Raw genomic sequence first — 7,481 nt, forward strand, 5'->3', positions numbered from 1 at the left:
ATACGGCTTCTCCAACATCCAAGCTTCAACAACTCCTCCAACATCTACGTCAACCAAACCTTCTCCAAGCAATGACGACAAGTCAAGTTACAAGAAAACTTCGTCAAGTTCAAGTCGTCTTCCTCCTAATACAAGCAACTTCAAGCCGCGTGCTTGATCATCTACTCCAACCGATGAGACCGTCAAGACAAGCTCCTTCAAGTGTTTCACTTGCGGCGGCCGAGGCCACAAGTCCTATCAATGCATGAACAAGCGCACCATGATCCTCAATGAAGATGGCACATATGACTCCATGAGCGAAGAGGAGATGGAAGCCCTTGAGCAAGTGGCCATGCACCGGCGCGTGAACGAGGATGAAGATGATCAAGTCTTTTGTGATGAGGATTCGAGCCCCGCTCTCGTTGTCTCCAAGGTCTTGACTCTTCAACATCAACAAAAAGAAGACCAACGATGCCACATCTTCCACACAAAGGCCGGCATCAATGGAAGGTCCATCAAGGTCATCATCGATGGAGGTAGTTGCCACAACTTGGCAAGTGAAGAACTATGCTCCAAGCTTCAATTGGTCAAGAGGAAGCACCCGCACCCCTACAAGGTTCAATGGCTAAGTGACTCCGGCACTATACGAGTCGAGCATACGGTCCAAGTCTCCTTCTAAATTGGTGCATATGAGGACACTTTGGAGTGTGATGTGGTCCCAATGACTGTTTGCCACCTCCTTCTTGGTCGACCATGGCAATTCGACCGTGGTGTCATCCACAATGGGCGAATCAATCACTATAGCTTCAAGATGAAAGGGAAGGAGTATGTGCTACGACCTATGTCTCCTAGTCAAGTGATAGCCGACAAGCAAGCCACCCACCATGGAGAGAAGAGTGAGAAAGTGACCCACCCAAAAGTGAGTGAGAGACACAAGCCAAACTTGAGCGCCTCTTCACCTAGAGAGAAAAACCTCATCCTATTTGCCACCAAAAGTGAGATGAGAGAAGTGTGTGAGAACCCATCGAGTGTGATGCACTTTGTCCTTGTGTGCAAGGATGGAGAACCAAAAACTAACACCATTCACAAGCTACCTTTGGTGTTTCAATCTCTTTTGCAGGAATTTCAAGATGTTTTCCCCGACGAGCTACCTCCGGGTCTACCTCCTCTACGAGGCATTGAGCATCGAATCGACCTCATACCCGGAGCACCACTTCCAAACAAAGCTCCATACCGTGTCAATCCCAAAGAAACCAAGGAGATTCAACGGCAAGTACAACAACTAATCGACAACGGTCATGTACGTGAAAGCTTAAGCCCTTGTGCCGTTCCCGTTATACTTGTGCCTAAGCCCGATGGAAGTTTCCGTTTGTGTTCCGATTGTAGACCTATAAATGCTATCACCGTTTGCTATAGGCATCCCATTCCTCGCTTAGATGATATGCTTGATGAACTTAGTGGAGCCAACTTTTTCTCAAAGATTGATCTTAAAAGTGGCTATTATCAAATCCGCATCCAAGAAGGTGATGAATGGAAAACTTCTTTCAAAACCAAATTTGGCTTATATGAGTGGTTAGTGAAGCCTATGGGTTTGTCGGAAGCACCCGGAACTTTCGTGCATCTTATGCATCATGTTCTTAGACCTTACATTGGAATCTTTGTTGTGGCTTACTTTGATGATATTCTTGTGTTTAGCAAAACCATGAAAGAACATATTAATCATGTTAAATCTGTATTGCACACTCTTCGCAAAGAAAGTCTTTATGCCAACATGAAAAAGTGCACATTTGGTGTTTACAAAGTGGTTTTCTTGGGTTTCGTTGTCTCTTCCAAGGGTGTCCATGTTGATGAAACTAAAATTGAAGCAATTAAAACTTGGCCCCAACCCACCAATTTGCAACAAGTGCGAAGTTTTCTTGGTCTTGCAGGATTTTATCGTTGCTTTGTGAAAAACTTTAGCGCTATTGCCGCCCCTTTGCATGATTTGAGTAAGAAGAATACTCCTTTTGTTTGGGGAACTTTGCAATCAACCGCTTTTCATGAGCTCAAGTCTTTGCTTACTCATGCTCCGATTGTTGCTTTGCCTAACTTTGACAAAACTTTTGAGGTTCATTGTGATGCAAGTGGTACCGGAATTGGCGGAGTTTTGATGCAAGAAAAACGAGCCATTGCTTATTTTAGTGAAAAACTCTCCGGTGCTCAACTTAACTATCCCATCTATGACAAAGAATTGTATGCTTTAGTGCGTGTCCTACATGTTTGGGAACATTATCTTAGACCTCATGAGTTTGTCATCCATACCGATCATGAAACACTTAAGTACTTAAAAGGTCAAACTAAGTTGAACAAGCGTCATGCCAAATGGAGTGAATTTATTGAATCTTTCCCATATGTGATCAAGTACATTAAGGGTAAGGAAAATGTAGTTGCCGATGCACTTTCACGCATATGCACGCTTGTCACTAAACTTGAGTTGAATGTTATTGGCTTTGAGCACATAAAAGACTTGTATGCTAATGATCCATCTTTTGCACCTCATTATGCTAAATGTTTGACGCATACATCTTGGGAACAATATTACATCAAGGATGGTTATCTTATGAGAGCTAACAAACTATGCATTCCCGAGTCTTCTCTTTGTTTGCTCCTTTTGCAAGAGGCTCATGGAGGTGGACTCATGGGACACTTTGGACGCGACAAGACTTTCGCCACGCTCTCCAAGAACTACTTTTGGCCCAATATGTTCCGCGACGTCTCACGCTTCACCATCCGATGCTCTACATGTCGCAAAGCTAAGTCTAAATCTCAATCTCATGGTCTTTACATGCCTCTTCCTATTCCTTATCAACCATGGGAAGACATTAGTATGGATTTTGTACTTAGTTTGCCTCGAACTCAACATGGAAAGGATTCCGTGTTTGTCGTTGTGGACAGATTTTCTAAAATGGCACATTTCATTCCTTGCAACAAGATAGACGATGCTTCACATATTGCCAATTTATTTTGTAGGGAAATCCTGCAACTTCATGGAGTGCCAAAGACAATTGTCTCGGACCGCGACGTCAAGTTCTTGAGTTACTTTTGGAAGACACTATGCGCCAAGCTCGGCATCAAGCTATTGTTCTCTTCGGCATACCATCCTCAAACCGACGGCCAAACGGAGGTGACGAACCATACACTCTCCACTCTACTTAGCGTGTTGATCAAGAGGAACATCAAGGAGTGGGAAGAGTGCCTACCCATCGCCGAGTATGCCTACAACCGTGCAAGACATTCGATGACCGGCAAGTCCCCCTTCGAGGTCGTCTACGGCTTCAACCCATTGTCCCCATTGGACATCCTACCTCTTCCTCTACAAGAGCGAACCAACCTCGACGCAAGTGCCCGTGCAAGCTACAACAAGAAGATGCATGAAGATACAAGGCACACCATCGAGCGACAAACACAACGACTAGCGACCAAGCTCAACGTTAACAAGCAACCCATGGTCTTCAACATTAGCGATCTAGTGTGGCTACACCTTCGCAAGGACCGCTTCTCCATCGAACGCAAGTCCAAGCTTCTCCCTCGGGCCAACGGACCTTTCAAGGTGCTAGCACGCTACAACGACAACGCCTACAAGATCGACCTACCTCGAGACAAGTACAATGTGAGCGACATCTTCAACGTCAAGGACCTCGCACCTTACCATGGAGATGAAGTTTTTGATCCGAGGTCGGATCTCTCCCAAGGGGGAGGAGATGATGCGGAGCATCCCTCGCTCATCCCCATGGACGCATCTACATCTCCTTCAACACGACGTGGACACATGACTCGAGCCCGCTCTAAGGCTATCGAAGATAAGGTGAACTCGCTCCTCTCCGAAATCCCTCTTTCTACTCACGAGACATGGCTACTACCTCAGACGGAAACTCTGTGTGTGATCAGGTACAACGTTGAAGAAGAAGCGACAGGCGTCAACTCTCTGCTCAGCCTGGAACCTGCCCGGAACCTGGCCCGGAACTTTCGGCCCCCGGAACTTCCGGCCTGCCCGGAACTTCCGGCCTCCTTCGACATCGACCACCCCGGGCATGCCAACTTTGTGCTTAGCCCGGAACCTGCCCGGAACCTGGCCCGGAAATTCCGGCCCCCGGAACCTCCGGCCTGGCCCGGAACTTCCGGCCCCCGGAAGCCAGCCCTGCTTCACCTGTGCCAACTTTCGGCTTAGGCCGGACCCTTCCCGGAACCTCCGGCGCCCGGAACTTCCGGCCTGGCCCGGAACTTCCGGCCCTGCCTGCGCGCAGCCACTTGGGCCGAGGCCCGTGTACCCTTCTGCCCTGTAGACTATATATACTCTCTCATCCCGTACGTTTTAGGGTTAGCATTGGATAGCTCATATTCGTGTGAGAGCCTTGCTCATCCACTTGGATACTTCTCCTCGGAGTTCAGGACCTCTTCGGAGAAGATCCCCCAAGCGGATTCAAGACCCCTTTCTAGGGAAGACCATCAAGACCTCCGTATGGAGAAGACCGGTGCCTTTGTATCCTTACCTTTGTTGATTGTGGATCATGTGTATCTCTTTGTGTTCGGTGATCTAGCACTCATGTGATTGATTCTATGTCGGTTTCGTGATTCTCTCTCGTTCTCCCCGTGTTTTCCCCTTTGTGCTTCTGTGTGTTCTTCGTGAATCTCCGTAGGATCCTCTCCAAACGTGAAAGATTGTCCAACTAGGGTTTTGCCCTACATCAACTACTCTTCACCATCGCCCCACTCCAAAGTGGCTATCACGCATTGCTTGGGAGAACGGCCGTCGCCCGCTTCAATGCAGTACCGCATTATGCCTACCTCACACTCAAGATGCCCGGTCCACGTGGCGTCATCACCGTTAATGGAAACACAGAGCGCTCCTCACGCGCGGAGGAATACGCGACGGCTGCAGCGGCCGGACTCTAAGCGGCCTCTAAATACCAAAAAGCATGACTGGTCGTTAAGACCACGAACATGGTTAGACGAGTCCGGCACCCCGGATAAACCTGAGCTAGGGCACCATGTATGTAATCCCATAGAGGACACCAGGGGCTATAGATATTTACTAAAGCCCCACCGTTGGCTTGACCTTATTAACAGGCCAATGTCTTACACTTTTACTATCCATCGCACGCTTACGTTATACTCTTCTACATGAGTTTTTCTTTTTTACAGACACAATTCGTGTGATACCCTTCCAGGACACAGCACAAGGAGACAAAGGCGCAGACGTGCAGCAGGGCCCCGCTCAAAGGTTTCTCTTTAGATTAAGCCCCTGTGTAAACCTTTTTATTGTCTCTTGTTGTTTCCACATCCCATGGGTACTATACCCACAGAGGGTACTGCCGTTATTGGCATTTCGCCACGATAGACTAATGCACGTACCTGGAAATACAGGGTTCATAATGAAAGGGCATTCTTCAGCACATTTTATGTTGCAAAGTCCGAATACCCTCGGGAGTGTTCGGCGTCACGAGTTTGGCCTTACATGCATCAGCTCCGAATCATGTCTTTGGTCAAATGTTGGGTTTGTCCGGCTCCTGGGTTTGCCGCATAATGTTCCGTTCTTATCGGCTAAGGCGGCCAAAGGAGAACTACTGCGATTGTGCCCTGGTTATTCCGGATGAGCACCTCAGTAGAGATAGCCGAAAACTGACTGTCATGATACAGCGAGAGACTGTTCAACCACTCGAAGACTTATCAGAATCTTTAAGATTCCTCCGCATTAACGAAGGACCGTTTCCCGGTCATGTACAAACGCCCCCGTATTCGGATGCACGCGAAGGTACCAGGGGCTACATAGTAGCCCCACCATCAAACTCCTATGGCTAAGTGAAAGTGTTACAGCAATATAGTTCGGTTGCCTAGTTCGACGTGCGATCACCTCCTTAATGGACCAAGACATTGGATCAAGTGTGATTACGCATATTTTTCGCGAACACCCCCGCGTTGTATGCGTGGGGGCTGAAGCCAACGACTGCTAACTTTCAGATTACATATATACATAAAAACGACCGCACAGGAGGCACAATAATACTTTCGGGCAAAAAGTATAAATATAGCCTCATAATCAAAGTAACATTGTTTTTACAATGACACGATTTTTCACTCGAACATGACATTCTTCGAGCACTGCGCCTCTATTAAGCGAGCACCTGCCGCTACCTGCTCCAAGATGTGCTCGGCCGGACCCTGGCCCCCCGCCCGATTCTGGGTCGCAACGACGGTGGCCTCCATATCTGTCGAGTATGCCTTAACACGGGCAAGAGCCATCCGGGCACCCTCTATGCACGCCGACCTCTTCATGGCATCGATCCGCAATACGGCACCAAGGAATTATTGCACTAAACCAAAATAACTGTCCGGCTTCGTCCCCTTCGGCCATAGATGGTCTAGTACAGACCGCATTGCAAGACCGGACAGCCTGTGGAGCTCAGCCACAGCAGCCATCTTCTCACTCAAAGGCAATTTGTGCGTTGGAGCGCTGAACTGCGACCAGAACAGCTTTTCCACTTCATAATCTTTTTGATCCTCAAAAAACTTGGTTGCATCAGCCGTACTCTTCGACAAATCCACATAGGCGTCTACAGGACTCCAGCGTCGATCCAGAGGAGCGTACTTCGGATCTAAAAACTTCATCCGCAACAAATAGGGGTTTCCAGCCATTATTTCTCCGGCCTGTAGAAGCTCCTCCCGCGCATCCCTAAGGTCAGAACGCGTCTCCTTGGCCGCATCAAGAGCCTTCTTTAGGTCAGCCTTATTCGCATCATTTCCTTTTTCAAGAAGCTCATAACGGTTGGCGACGTCTTTTAGCTCCACAACCATTTCGGCTATTCTCTCTTCGCTTCGACGATGAGCAGCCTGTTCGGCTCTCAACTCATCGGCCGCCTTTAGGGCAGCCGCATTACTAGCCCGGGCCTGTTCCTTGGCTAGGGCAAGTTCCGCCCTCAAGGCTTCCACGGCAGCAGCACCGTCTATAGTCCAAACATATCACATCAATATTATACTCCTTTAAATTTTTCCTATAAATAATAAGGAAAGCAGAGCACATACCTTGTGACTCGTTAACCGCTCGTTCACAAGTGTGATGTCGGCATCAATGACTCCAATCTGCCTCCTCAGTTCGGAAACTTCAACGGACTGGTCAGCTGTCGGATCCTTAGACACCTGCGCATAAGCACAACGCGATCATTACTTCAAAATATGATCCTCCGTTTGCCGCCTAGGGCTGGCAACCAGAGTCTCAGGGGCAACTATCCATATGGAGCACACCTAACACGTGTGTCATAGCCAAAAAATTATGTATTTTTCATTACATACCTCAAAGCCTCTGAGCAGGCTCGTAAATGCTTCATTCTAACCGCTTGTGGCGGATGAAATCCTCTCGGGCACCATGCTCATTAATGAACGGTGCTCCTTCGAGAGAGCAGCTCGCTCCAGAAGGCCCGTCATTGTGTCCGACCGGACACCGAACTGTGCCAGACCCTTCTCATCGC

The sequence above is a fragment of the Triticum dicoccoides genome, chromosome 3B, assembly GCF_002162155.2.
Source record: "Triticum dicoccoides isolate Atlit2015 ecotype Zavitan chromosome 3B, WEW_v2.0, whole genome shotgun sequence".
NCBI lineage: Eukaryota > Viridiplantae > Streptophyta > Magnoliopsida > Poales > Poaceae > Triticum > Triticum dicoccoides.